The sequence below is a fragment of the Tachysurus fulvidraco genome, chromosome 6 (genome assembly GCF_022655615.1).
Source record: "Tachysurus fulvidraco isolate hzauxx_2018 chromosome 6, HZAU_PFXX_2.0, whole genome shotgun sequence".
NCBI lineage: Eukaryota > Metazoa > Chordata > Actinopteri > Siluriformes > Bagridae > Tachysurus > Tachysurus fulvidraco.
In genome coordinates this window covers 1339046-1354073 of record NC_062523.1, presented here as the reverse complement: position 1 = coordinate 1354073, position 15028 = coordinate 1339046, and the positions used below count along the sequence as shown (strand labels likewise).

Genomic DNA, 15028 nt, shown 5'->3' with positions numbered 1-15028 from the left:
TTTCCTGCATCCATCAACCCTTATAGGCACTCGACTACTTTTCCTGTCTACTGCTGGAATCAGACAAAACACTTTCCCCACCCCTGGACCTCCTCTGCCCTCTATCTTCTAAACCTAGTCTTTTGGTCCTCCACTATCTTTTGCTCAAGATCTAATGTAACATCTCAAGCATGCTGTCTACAATAATCTTACCCATATTAACCTGTAAGATCCTAAGCAGTCTGTATTCAAAGTGGCACTGCAAATGCCATTGTGACCTTCACTGGGAAGCTTCATGCCATTAGTTCAGCCAAACTGTCATCAGTCCTCCTGCTTCTTGACCTTTCAGCAGCACTCGCTTTCAAGACTCATTAATCTTGGAATTCATGGCATGACAACTTCTTATCTGAAAGGTTGTTCTTATCACGTGACATGGAGGAGATCATGTGACATGCTAGAATGTTTTCCTTCGTACAAAGAGTGAACAAATCGTAAATAGCATCCTAAAAGTATATTCGCTCTAAACCCTTTTTGAGGTTGCTAATTTTATATTTTTTCTGTGTATCCGCTTCTAGCTGGTTGACCTGTTAGCATCACTAGCCCGCTAGCCCGGTTACCACTAGTTGTTTACATCCCCTCACACCAATTATCTTTGTTGTTCTTGCTCTAAAACACCATGTCACCTGTGTACCTGCATTTAAGTACAGGTGAGGACATGTTCAGTTGCACTCTGTGAAATTGGAGCTGGAGGTCATGGAGAAGCAGATCAGCTGCAGGAGCAGAAAGCCACGCTGGAATTTTCCTGGATGGACCTCTTATGAATTTAACTGTCCCAGGTAAATTAATACTTCCTCCACCTCAACACCTTTCTCTGCCCAGGCCAAGCACACCCAGGAAGCGGCCAGCCCAGGTGTCGTTCACTCCAGCATATTATGGACCCAATGGACGATGTGAGCCTGGCGCTGGGCGAGAAACTTTCCCCCTCCATCGCCACCAATCTTCAAGATCTCCACTTGGAACGCGGCACTCACGTAGACACGCCATCATCTGCCATGTCTGTGCTATTGAAAGTGACGTGACATACGGCTAAGTATGGTGAACCATCCTCAGAATTCGTTCTCTGCATTTGACCCATCCAAAGTGCACACACACACAGCAGTGAACACACACACACAGCAGTGAACACACACACACACCGTGAACAAACACACACCGTGAACACACACCCGGAGCAGTGGGCAGCCGGAGCAGTGGGCAGCCATTTATGCTGCGGCGCCCGGGGAGCAGTTGGGGGGTTCGGTGCCTTGCTCAAGGGCACCTCAGTCGTGGCCGGCCCGAGACTCGAACCCACAACCTTAGGGTTACGAGTCAGACTCTCTAACAATTAGGCTACAACTTGCCCTTGTGGCTATTTGCTAATTGCCAAAGGAATTGTGGAATTTATTACTTCAATGTAAGCTGGTAGGAAAAGCCAAAAATAGCATGGATTATGATACAGTGAAAGCTGCGATCCTTCGTGCTTATGAGCTTATGAGCTTGTAGTCAGAAGTTTCAGACTTGTTGAAAGGGGCAGATACAAACGTGGAGAAAGCTCTACTTTTTCGGTAAGTGGACTGTAGCCACTAACAGTAAAGTTACTGTTATCAGGAGTCAATGAGGGAATTAACGCTTTTAGAGGACATTAAAGGTTACCACTCTTACTCAGGCTGCTGTGTTAGTGGATAAATCTGTTCTAACACATACAATGTTGTTCTTATCTAGGCCTAAGCAACAAATTCCAGTGGAACAGAAGTCCAAACCAGAGCAACAGAGTCCAGTCCCCCTGATCTCTCTCTGGTGAGTGTTTTTATTGTCATTGTCAGAACTGGCCATTTGGTTGCTGATTGTTTTACCTTAAGATGGAAGCAGGGAAGACTAGAAAATAGTTCTGGTCCTGAGGACTGACAACCAAAAAGTGTGGGTTTACAAAAGTCAATGCTGAGTGCCGATGAATGTTACAAACCTTTTCTTTCTAATGTTAGTGAATTTGGGAAGGTGAAGAAAAGGAAATTGCAATTTTATGTGACACAGGAGCTGCTCAGTCGTTTATTTGTGAAGGAGTACTTCTGTTGTCCGAACAAACGTTTACTGGATCCCTTGCTCTTTGTCAAGGTTTAGAGATGGGGTTATGTAACTTTGAAATCTGATGTGGTGACCGGGTTGGTGGATGGAGGTTGGAGTTTGGCCAGTCTTACCAGTTACCAGTATATTTTATTTTAAGTAATGATCTAGAGGGAGGGATGAATTTGCAGAGAAGCTGCCTGAAGTTTTTTCATCATGTGTTGTCACTCATTCCAAGGCAAAGTGTTCTGGTGATGTGAGGGATCTTTCTAACTTTTTCTAAGTGCAGGAAGCATCTGAGGAATTGATTAAACCGGATGTTAAAACACAGCTTCCCACGAATGATTTGAAAGATGCTGTCTTTCAAATGATCGACATTTGGTTCTCAGTGTAGCTTATGATTATCCTTGGGCTGGACACTGATGCCCCTTTTCCACCATTGTTGTTGTTGTGTTTGTGTTTGTCGCTGCTGCGCTAACGTCACTGTGTAACGTGACACGTATACAGTGATAGACTCGGCTTTGTGACGGCTCTCTAACCGATGGAAAGGCAAACCGGTTCTTACAAGGTTCACCAGTGGAACCAACTTTGAACAAGCACCAGCACTAGCTCTGAACCAGCACCCGGGTCTTTTTGGTGGAAGAGGGGTATTAGGGATCACTAAAACTTACAAGCGAGTGTTAAAACATTTTTTTTTGGCCACGTCTACGTCAAGAAATAGTTAAATATTGTTTTTCATGTGAGACATGACAGAAGGTAGGAAAACCAAATCAGGTAATTCCTGCTGCACCCTTGCACCCCATTCCAGTGATGGGAGAACCTTTTGAAAAGATTTTGGCTGACTGTGTAGGGATTTTGCCCAACACAAAGGCAGGAAATAAGTTTCTACTGTGTTCTCACAAGTCGTGAAGATGCTGGGCATGCGACACCAAATGTCACGTCCCTATTACTCTGAGTCACAAGGAGCATTAGAACGATTTCATCAGTCTCTAAAATCGATGTTAAGGAAGTTTTGTAAGGACAGTGGAAAAGACTGGGACGAAGGTGTTCCGTTGGTTTTCTGCTGCACGAGAAGAAGTTTAGGAGTCTTTAGGGTTCAGTCTAGCAGAGCTAGCTTTTGGACATTCTGTAAGAGGCCCATTAAAGACATTGAAAGAGACTTTGATGTCCAACAAAGAACAGCAACAGAGAAATGTTTTGGATTATACCAATACTTTTCATGAGCGATGGTATAAAGCATTTGAATTGACAAAGAAAATGCTAGGTGAATCTGAAGCCAAGATGAAGTGTCGCTTTGACAGAAAATCGATATCTCGTATCTGACTCGAGTTTCTAAAAGCTGGAACTTTTTCAGCCTTGCACCTAATTGGGTGGAAGCTCGGCTAATCAAGGGCCTATCAGATTTTGGTGTTTTCTCATTTACATGACCCTCAGCGTAAAGATATTATAGCTTTAATTAAGGAATTTCCCTCCATATTCGGTGATGCACCCAGCCGTCTGTCCTACAGTATGGCATTAAAGTAATGAAGGATGTTCCGTTAAACCAACATCGACTGAACGTGGCCGAACGTGAAATTATGCATAAAGAGGTGGAATATTTGGTGAAAAATGGTTTAGCAATTCCTATTTGTAGTCCGTGGAGCTCACCTTGTGTGTCGGTGCCAAAATCAGATAGCACTTTTAGACTTTATACCGATTACAGAAAACTTACCACTAATTGACAATTGCATTGATACAGTACGCAAAGCAACTTTTGTCACCAAATTAGATCTCCTTAAGGGATATTGGCAAGTTCTACTGACTCCAAGAGCTTCAGAGCTATCTGTTTTTGTCACTCCAGATGCTTTTTTTTACAATATACAATGATTTGGGATGAAAAATTCACCTGCTACCTACCAGAGACTTGTTAATGTTGTTCTTGCTGATGTACCATATTGTATTGCATATTTAGTTGATTTGGTCATACACTCCTGTGATTTGTCCAGTCATATGGAATCCCTTCGCGCTCTCTTTACTAGATTAAAAGAGGCTCATCTAACATTGAACTTGTTAACAAATCAAAATGTGAGTTTGCACAAGTGGTTTATCTTGATGAGGGTTGGCCAAGGAAATTTGTGTCCATTGGAGGCTAAAGATAAAGCCATTCTCGACTTTCCAGTTCCGACAACCCGACGGGAATTCCGTAGATTTTTAGAAACAGTTGGCTATAACCGAGGGTTTTGTAAAAACTTTTCTTCGTTTGCTGAGCCCTTAACATTACTAAGTCCCACTACTAGCTTCAGGTGGTCTCCTGATTGTCAAATAGCTTTTAAAAATGTGTTCTGCTCCTGATCTAGTTGCCCCTGACTTTGAAAAAAAAAGAAACTCGTGGTCTCTTTTTTCTTCTTTGTATTTATACATTGTGTTGTGTATGTACTGTATACTATATCATGTCTTTATTCTGTTATATATTTGCATTTCTTTTACTTTGCTGCTGTAATAGAGAAATTCCTCCATTGGGGGATGAATAAAGGTATATCTTATATTATCTTATCTTATCTTTTCAACTGGAGATTGATGCAAGTGGTGTGGGAATTAGAGCAGCGTTGTTACAGGAGAACACGAGTGAAGTAAACTACCTGGTTTGCTACTTTTCTCAAAAGTTAAATAAACACCAAGTTTGTAGTTTGTATTCCATGATTAAGCAAGGGGGGCACGGTGGCTTAGTGGTTAGCATGTTCGCCCCACACCTCCATGGTTGGGGGTTCGATTCCCGCCTCCGCCTTGTGTGTGTGGAGTTTGCATGTTCTCCCTGTGCCTCAGGGGTGTCACATTTTGGCATGGGAACTGCACTGCAACCGGTGGTGACAACTGCCCAGCATATCACAGGACCTTCCAGCCATTGAGGGCAACAAAGAAAAAGCTGTCACTGTCGAACTATCAGCATTTTTTAAGACCCCTTTTACCCTGCCCATAGACTTTTGGTTCCCTATCCCTCCGTTATGCACGTCAGGAGCCTCCGGACAAAAACTTGTAGACCGAGGAACATCTTTTTCAATAGAGCTGTCACCTTACTGAACTCAGGCTCCCGGTGACTACCCCCCCCCCCAACCCCATGTATATTATGTCCATAGTGTATATTTGTCAATAGCATATTCACCTTTATATTATCCTGTATATTATATTATACTGTAAATTTTATTTTCATACCGCTTTTGCTCAGACCTCAGCATGTCTGGCAGACATCTCATCATGGATGACAGCTCATCATCTGAACATTAATCCCAAAAAACCTGAACTGCTGTTCATCCCAGGTGAATCACTGCTACGTCAGGATAATATGATCTCCCTGGACAAGATAGCACCTTTTTTTTTACTGCACACAACATTGGGGAATCATAGACAGTCCATTTCCTTTCACATTGTTAATCTGATCCATTCAAGCTTATTTCTCATTTACAACATCAGAGGGATTCATCCATTTTCTCCACAACACACTCAGGTGCTTGTTCAACTTCTTGTTGAGCATTTTGAGACTGGACTACTGTACCTCGCTCCTGGTAGCTCTGCAACTGATCCAGAATGCAGTTTTTTTACCCTTCAGTGAAAGTTCTTCCCCACCACCCCTTTACCGTGCTTCCTCCACTGACTTCCGGTAGCAGCATGCATAAGATTTTAAAGCTCTGATTCTCGCCCTACAAAGCCAAAAATGGACAAACACCCTCTTCCCTCAGAGCTCTTACTGCACCATACGCTGCACCATAGATCCTCTATCACTGATCAAACTGGTCCCACAGACTCTCAGCATACAAGGAAGACCTGCATCACAGCTATTCCATGTTCTGTCACTGATGTAGTAGAAAAAAACCTCCCCTAGAAGTCAGAACAGCCAAGTGGTAGATTGTTTCCAAACCACAAGTGAAGACTTACCTCTTCTTGAAATACTGAAACTAGCACTTAACAATTTATTTCAAAAGCCCTTCTGTAAGCACCTCTGTTCATACGTTTTCTGCTAATTTGAGATTTTTGAAAACCCTCTTCCTACAAACACACCTCCAAGAAGAAGCAGCACATACTAATTCATTTTCATGAATCCTTATGAGATCAGCCTTTAGAAATGTGGGATTTAAAGGATCGGGCAATGATGAAGTATGAAGGACCTTCACAAAGTTAATTGGTTTTGCAGATTGAGGTCCAGCTGACTCAGGCGAGCTTTAACACAGGATAAAAAGTCAACGTTTTAAAACTCTGAGGTCTTTTAAAAAGATGTGAGGAATTTGCTGCTTCGGTGTGGAAACGCAGCGCTGGATTGGAGTTTAATCCCAGATCAGTGTGAAGCAACAATAGCTGACTGTGAAGTGTTGATGTGGAGGGAGGAGAGGGAAAAAGTGAGAGAAAATGAGGACATTAACTAAGCAGAGGATTAAATCACAAACACACGGTTGATAATCTCTCTCTGAATCCTCTACTTGAGCATCTCTGCATTCTCACACGCTGCTGATGAAACTTTACCATCACTGATCTTTAATGTGTTAATGCAGTGGTCTCAACCCCCGGGCCGTGGACCGGTACCGGTCCGTGGACCAAATGGTACCGGGCCGCCCAAGGAACATTAAATTATTTCCATTTTATTTACTGTGGTGTATTTCTCTCGGGTTTGTGCGACTTCCCATGGACGAGAGGTTAACCGGGAGCTGAGAGACGTCACCTAAAGCCGCACCAATACCGCGCATGCGCAAAATATCGTGATATCGGGCCGGGTTTAGGTGACGTTTGGAGCCGAGCGGCTGCGAGCGGCAGTGGTGTTGTAGCTTTGGTGGAGAGAGAAGGTGTGTATCGCTCTTCTCTCTGTTCACCGGTACTTTGTCATGTTTAACAGTGCTTGGTGTACGTGTATATGGTGTTTGCTCAAATTTAACCCACAAATTAGCAAAAATGAGCACGAAACAGACGTCGTTAGAAAGTTTGAAACTCTGCCGGTGTTCTGGATTAAAGTCATGGCGGAATACCCTGAGATTGTCACCACAGCACTTACATCCCTATCGCCATTACCGACATGCTGTCTGTGTGAAGCGGGGATTTCTGCAGTGACGGCAACCGAAACAAAACAACGGAATATTCTGGACATAAGCGACACATATTACCCCAGATGGAACCGTCTCGTTGTAAAGAAACAAGGTCAGGGTTCTTATTGATTTAGCATTGTAGTGAGTTAAAAAGGCATGTTTAAATACAATTTAATTAAAATTATTAATTTTAATTTAATTGTAAAGCTGCCAATTGTATAGCCGCCACCCCCAACATTGACCGGTCCGCGGCGAAAAGAAGGTTTGGGACCAGTGTGTTAATGAACATAAACTTTACTGTATGTCTACATACGATGACTCGTTTTTACTCACATGCAGATAAACAGCTAGAAGACAACATTCAACACATGACAATATTATCACAGATATTTCAAACTAGCCTGATTCTCCAAGTTCGCTACAATTTACGATCCCTTGAAGAACCTTTATTTATATGGTGTGTTTCAGTTGGTGTTTATATGAAGTCCTCACTCTGTAATAGATGGTCACTCTTTTTAAAAACAACATATGCACTGAATAGTGAAGTGAATGAAGCTGTTTCAGGGTGTTACTATACACCACAGTGTACTGTAGCTGAGTTCTGGACTCTAATTGGTGGCATAAGTTTTCGCACATCAGGATAAACGAGTTTCCAGCTCTTTGTCTTATTTCATTTAAGAGACAAATAAAGAGAGGTTGGTGATAGAACTAGTGTTTAGAGCTGCTATAACGTCAGTAAAAATTGGACTGGACTTGTTTCAAGTATATTTAAGTTTTATTTATATAGCGCCTTTCCGTAGCTCAAGGTCGCTTTACATTTTACAAATACAGTACATTCAAACACTTACATTTACATCTATATACACATCACATAAAACATATAATTGCAGTATCCGAAATGCTTGCTTAATTGATATGTTTTTAACTGGGACTTAAATGCACCCACAGATGTAATGCTTCGTAGTGTAGGAGGCAGCGAATTCCATAGCTGAGGAGCATTTATACTAAATGACCTTCTACCAACAGTAGACAGACGGAAAGGAGGGATGGACAACAAACCAAGTTCAGCTGATCTAAGGGACCGGACAGGGCGGTAAGGGGAAAGTAGGTCAGACAGATATTGAGGAGCAAGACCATTTAATGCTTTGAATGTTAGAAGCAATACCTTAAAGTGTATACGTGATGCTACAGGTAGCCAGTGAAGGTCATGAAGCAGTGGAGTAATGTGAGCAGAGCGCCTAGTGGAGGTGAGAACTCTTGCTGCTGAGTTTTGAACATACTGTAATCTTGCGATAAGTTTTTTTGGAAGACCAAGAAATAAGGCATTGCAATAGTCCAGACGTGAAGTGATTAGTGCATGAATTAAGGTTTCAGTATCAGCTATGGTGAGAGAAGATCGGAGACGAGCAATATTACGAAGATGGAAAAAACTGTTCTGTTTTTAACAACAGAAGAAATGTGAAGGCCAAAAGATAGATTAGAATCGAATAAAACACCAAGGTTACGGATCGATGACGAAGGCTTAATGTGAGTTCCATGAACATCAAAAGACTGGTTCATCATTTTGACTGTGGCAATAAAACCAATCAATAATATCTCCGTTTTTTATCATTCAGCTTAAGAAAATTCCGGGACATCCAATATTTAATGTCCCTGATACATGTGAGTGAGTCAGGCAGAGATGGAGCATTGGAGCTGGTGGTGAGGTAGATTTGAATATCATCTGCATATCAGTGGAACTGAAGTCCATGCTTGCGTATGATGTTACCGAGTGGATATATGTAGATGGTAAATAATAGTGGGCCAAGAACCGAACCTTGAGGAACACCCTGTGTGAGTGAAGCAGTAACAGATCTAAACCCTTGTATAGTGATGTAATACTTTCTGTCACTAATGTAGGAAATGAGCCAAGAAAGTGCAGAGCCAGTGATGCCAATGTCAGAAAGCCTAGAGATCATTAAATCATGGCAGACTGTGTCAAAAGCAGCACTTAAATCAAGAAGCAGCAAGATGTTTATCAGCCCAGCATCCATGGACAGAAGAATGTCGTTAACCACCCGGAGAAGAGCCGTTTCAGTGCTGTGTACTGGACGAAAACCAGACTGAAAAGGTTCAAAAAGGCCATTTTCATCCAAATATGACCGCAATTATGAAGCAACAACCCTTTCAAGGACTTTGCTTATGAATGGTAAGTTGGATATCGGTCTATAATTGTCCATGTTTAGGTGGTCTAGGCCTGGTTTTTTGAGAATCGACGTCACCTCAGCCATTTTTAGATCTGCTGGAACAACGCCGGACGACAAACTACAGTTAATCATATGTGTTATGAAGGGTGCAACATCAGGGACACACAACTTAAGCAGAACAGTAGGTATAGGATCAAGTTGGCAGGATGTGGAATTTAACTTCGCAATTAAATGGCGTATGGCAATTGGAGTAGTTAAAGTGAAGGCGGAGAGAGAGTTTGTAGGATGAGCTGAATCAGCAAACATTAAATGAACATCTGAATCACGTACATGAGGAGTGTTTTTGGCAATGGATGCAGTGATTAACTGTAATTTGTCAGAGAAGAATTTTGAAAAGCTATTTACATGCCCCACAGAACCCGACATAACAAGTTGTGGTGGATTTGTGAGTTTGCTAACCATAGCATAGAGCGACATGGGCCTGCACTTGGAATTCCTAACGGTAGAGGTAAAATAAGGATTTTGCATCGTTAAGAGCAGTACGGTACTTATGCCAGTGTTCTTTAAAAGCCAAGGAGTGTACAATAAGCCCAGTTTTCCTGTATAGCCTTTCTAGGCGGCGTCCCTCGGTTTTTATCATTCGCAGTTCAGGAGTGAACCAAGGTGCAGTCCGGGTAGATGGAACCAGTCTAGTTTTAACGGGAGCATGCTTCTCAAGTATTTGAGACAAAGCATTATTGTATATACAGCAGATTTCTGAAGGACAGCTAGATAGTAGGCATTTTGACAAGGTAGAAGCCCTAATTGAATCAGAGAAAGAAGATGGATTTACAGAATTGATTTTACGATAGGTCAGCATTTTCTTCAGAGGCGGTATAGATATTGGAAAACTACAACTGAAATTTATGATTTTATGATCTGAAAAAGCAAAATCAGAACCACTAACAACAATATTATTTAAGCCAGATGTACATATGAGATCCAGTATATGGCCCCTGGAATGGGTAGCAAAAGTTACATGCTGGGTTGAAACAGTCCAGGACAGACGTCAATTCATTGCATTGAGCAGTATTTTCATGTATATTAAAATCACCAAGCAAAATGACAGATGAATAAGTACCACAGACAAGAGTTAGTAACGCACTGATCTCAGAGAAGAAATCAGACAACAAATCAGCATGACATTTTGGAGGTCTGTAAATCAAGATTACAGCCAGTGACGATTTGCCAGACATTTTCAGCGCGAGATATTCAAATGCTGTAACGTCATGCAACTCTATCTTTGAAATCTTAATAGTCTCACGGCAAACTACAGCCAGCCCACCACCTCGACGATGAAGACGTGGCTGAGCGAAGTAGATGTACCCAGGGGGAGTTAAGAGATCCAGGTTGAGAAGGTCATTAGACATCTGCCAGGTTTCAGTCAGAAGTAGCATGTCCAGGTTTGTATCAGTGATTATGTCATGCAACACCGCAGCTTTAGTAGTCAGAGAGCGAGTGTTCAGCAGCGCACATCGCAGGTCTGATGATGAACCTCTGCAATTTCGGAGGTCAGGATCAAAACGCAATGATCTTAGATTTCCAAAGCTAGTAGACAGATTTTCCAGCTTCGTTGCGCCCGACGCACGGGTGTTGGCAGAGACGACCGGAATATTATTGGAGGACGCGTGGTGATAAGTCAGAAGTTTCTTCCGCGAGCGATGTATGTAGCGCGGTCGGCGTAAAACTCCAAGTTGTTCACACCATTTATAGGTGTCCGGAGCCAATCGAAACGGCCCTTTAAATGTTCTGAGATGAGCTGCAGAGAATTGTAAAGCCATCGCGGGGAAACTAATTTGATAAACGTCATTCAATGACAGCACGAACCAAAAAAGGCCAAAAAACAAAGCCAGCAAATTGATAGGTGTCGACATGACCGGAGATGTGCAACGCAACCTACAACAACAGTTTAACGGTTTAAACTACGTTAGCCAGAACCATAGCATGTTAATAGTCCAGGAGTTGGTGTAAAATAATCCAGGGAAATAATCCAGAAAGATTGATGCAAGAAAGAAAAAATAAAAAAAAAAAAAACACATCCAAAAAAAAAAAAAAAAGCAGACGTGACAACAGCAGACAAACAGGTACTGGAAGTGACACCATGGATGATCTACAGCATTACAGCTATAAATAAATAAAAAACTACAATGTGTTGTTCTGTAATAAATCATAACTGGTCATGTTTCCTAGAAGATAAATAAAATAGTTCAAACTTCATGATCCTGCTTGAGCTCCAGTGGTAGAGTGAGTGTAAGGAGTTGATGTGTATCTCCTCCTGCAGTGGAACCGTTCCATCTCTGCTCCACTCTATGGAGGCTGATTGGATCCTGCAGACGTTCAGCTACAAATCAGAGCTCCATTCACACCAAAATATCCCAGGAGTCAATGTGATAGTGATCTCAGCTCAGCGGGAAGACATTTAGTCCTGCTTCAAATATGGCAGTGGAATAAATGAGAGACTCCACTAATGGAAATTCTCCACTGGACGTCTTACTTTAGGGCTAAACGGAGCTTGGGGTGTGAGATACTGTTTACTTCTTAATCCTGTGTATTTGATTAAAATCTGCCTGATGAGATCCTTCATTAGTGAATGTAATTATGCCGAAGAAGGGACCTTGAGCCGAGATCACATACACGACACTCAGGAAAGGTCTATTGGTAACTAAAGAGTGGTTTCTGGGTCAAATTCATTTCAGATTTTCACAAAACATGTTAAAATAATCACGTTTAAGTGCGATGTATCATACATCAAATTCATCGTCACTGGGAACTACAACAAGCACTAATGGAGGTCTAACAGGAATTCTGCCCCATGCTCAGGAAAGAAGCAGCAGCAGGGTAGTTAATAAAATGTTGCCAGATTGATTTAGTTTAAACCTACTCCACAGCCACAGTTATTAATAATGAGAATTAACTTGAATAAATTCCCACAAACCAAATCTATGTCTGTGAAGATTTGGAGAAGAAAAATGTCTCTTGATTTTAATACCTGGATTATTTTGCAGTTTAGTTTCAGCTCTTTCATGTGGTTCCTGAGTTGGATTATTCATTCATTCATTCATCTTCTACCGCTTATCCGAACTTCTTGGGTCACGGGGAGCCTGTGCCTATCTCAGGCGTCATCGGGCATCGAGGCAGGATACACCCTGGACGGAGTGCCAACCCATTACAGGGCACACACACTCTCATTCACTCACACACTCACACACTCTCATTCACTCACACACTACGGACAATTTTCCAGAGATGCCAATCAACCTACCATGCATGTCTTTGGACCGGGGGAGGAAACCGGAGTACCCGGAGGAAACCCCCGAGGCACAGGGAGAACATGCAAACTCCACATACACAAGGCAGAGGTGGGAATCGAACCCCCAACCCTGGAGGTGTGAGGCGAGCGTGCTAACCACTAAGCCACCGTGCCTCCTGAGTTGGACTAGAGATACCAAAATGGATTTATTAATTTATATATTATCAGAGAGTGACATGTTTCCTCTTGTTATTTAACTTGAGACACAAACAGAGAGAATTTTTTCCATACACTTTGTGTCCAGACCAGGACTATCTTTTTAAATCTTTAGCTCTGTATTTGTTCTACTGTATGTAGCTTCATGATCTTAGAGTAATGTTGTCTCATGTCACCGTGTACTTCAACAGATACAGACGGTTAAAATGACAATAAAAGCTTCTTGACTTGACTTGAATTGGTTGAGACCCATTGTTGTGTATATGTCCATTTAGATGTCTCATTTCTAGTGACTTCCCCCTGTACATGTCCTTAACTGAGGACTTTCCCAAATGTAATTAAATCGCTTCTGTTTTATTTAGTTATTTTCCACTCCTATATTTCCTGCATGCTTTAGTGTCACGTAAAGTGTAAAATAATAAATTCTCAGCCGTGTTTGTAAAGATTTTATGTATAAATGAGTGGAGAGGGGGGTGTGTGTTTAATCTAACCAATCACGTCCATGTCTCTGTAGGCCTGAGCTTTTCACAAGGGCAAAAGGAACATCAAAACTTTACTGTGATAATGTGTGTAATACGTATTCCCTCCACACACACACACACACACACACACACACACACACACACACATTTGAGGCTGTAAGCAATCAGCTCTGAATTATGGGAACGGTTTATGCTCTAGGTGAGGCCAGCGAGCGCATGAATCTTTCATTTCCTCTCAATACTCAGGCACGACAAATGATGGAGGAAGATCAGTGCACAGCAAACACGGCTAAATGGGTCGCAGCCTTGCTCCCGGCGTGTGCACTCGGAACACTTCAGGGCTAAATCGTGTCCTTTTTGTCCTTGGATCATTTGTACAGATCAATGAGTGTGTGTGTAAGTAGGTGAAGTATTCAGTGATCTTTTTTAGTATGTTCAGAAATGTCTTGCACTATTTTCATTGCTTAACCCTGCTCACTAAAACTCATTCATATTGTAGACATTTCACTTCGTTCCTTGTTTGTCAGACTGATGATGTGATATTATAACATTATGTATTTATATTTATTCACTCTGCAGACAAGTGATTTACAAGCCATGCAGACTCCCGAGTCGAGCACGGAGCTGACAGCCATGCCAGCGCATTTACATTTAAATGTATTCATTTGGCAGACTCTTTCATCCAAACTGACGCAGTGTGCAATCCAATCCCTGTGGGAAACACACTTTAGACTGCCAACACGCTGCTGTGTCATATCTATACACACCCATTATTTATTTCAAAATGTATATGAGATAAAAATCCAATGTGTGGATTAAAAACAAATAAAAAATCAGACCACATTCCAGTGTCAATTATTGTTTTAGGAGAATCCAGAATTTACCCATGTTATATGAGCGAACTATTCAAACAGCTGTAAACAAATATCACATGGACAACACATGCTGTCCCAATCACAGAGCTAACTCATTCATTCATTCATTCATTCATCTTCTACTGCTTATCTGAACTTCTCGGGTCACGGGGAGCCTGTGCCTATCTCAGGCGTCATCGGGCATCGAGGCAGGATACACCCTGGACGGAGTGCCAACCCATTACAGGGCACACACACTCTCATTCACTCACACACACTACGGACAATTTTCCAGAGATGCCAATCAACCTACCATGCATGTCTTTGGACCGGGGGAGGAAACCGGAGTACCCGGAGGAAACCCCCGAGGCACGGGGAGAACATGCAAACTCCACACACACAAGGCGGAGGTGGGAATCGAACCCCGACCCTGGAGGTGTGAGGCGAACATGCTAACCACTAAGCCACTGTGCTGATAGTACTGGTGTCCACACCTCAACTAAAGAACAATAAACGGGCCGAACGTTCCTTCACCATCATCAGTGAGCTTAAGTGAAAATGAAGGCATGAAAGAATGCAGTTTTTTTCTCCTTACTCTGCATCTTGTTTCTGTGGTATTGGGCATGAACTGTTGAGGGCAGCAGTAGGTCTGTGGTTATGATTCTGCTCTAGTGACTGGATGGTTATGAGCTTTAAAAAAATCCCCTCCAGGGCAGCAACCTTTTACGGTCCCTTTTACGATGCCCCGCTGAGCCTGTGATCCAGAGATAGAAGAAACCCACAAAAGGGGAATAAAGACCTCTAATCAGGGTTTTATCTCTAGCTATACATCCTCTAGCTATACATCCTCTGGTTAAGAGTGAACAGAGATATTATG

At 42.3% G+C, this 15028-nt stretch overlaps 1 long non-coding RNA gene across 1 annotated transcript; it reads left to right on the top strand.

The window, feature by feature from the left end:
• Positions 1-1739: 1739 nt before the first annotated feature.
• LOC125141527 lies at positions 1740-14123 on the top strand. Its single transcript, XR_007140931.1, has 3 exons — positions 1740-1815; positions 13544-13693; positions 13877-14123. It is a non-coding gene; the product is annotated as an uncharacterized LOC125141527 (long non-coding RNA).
• Positions 14124-15028: the final 905 nt, after the last annotated feature.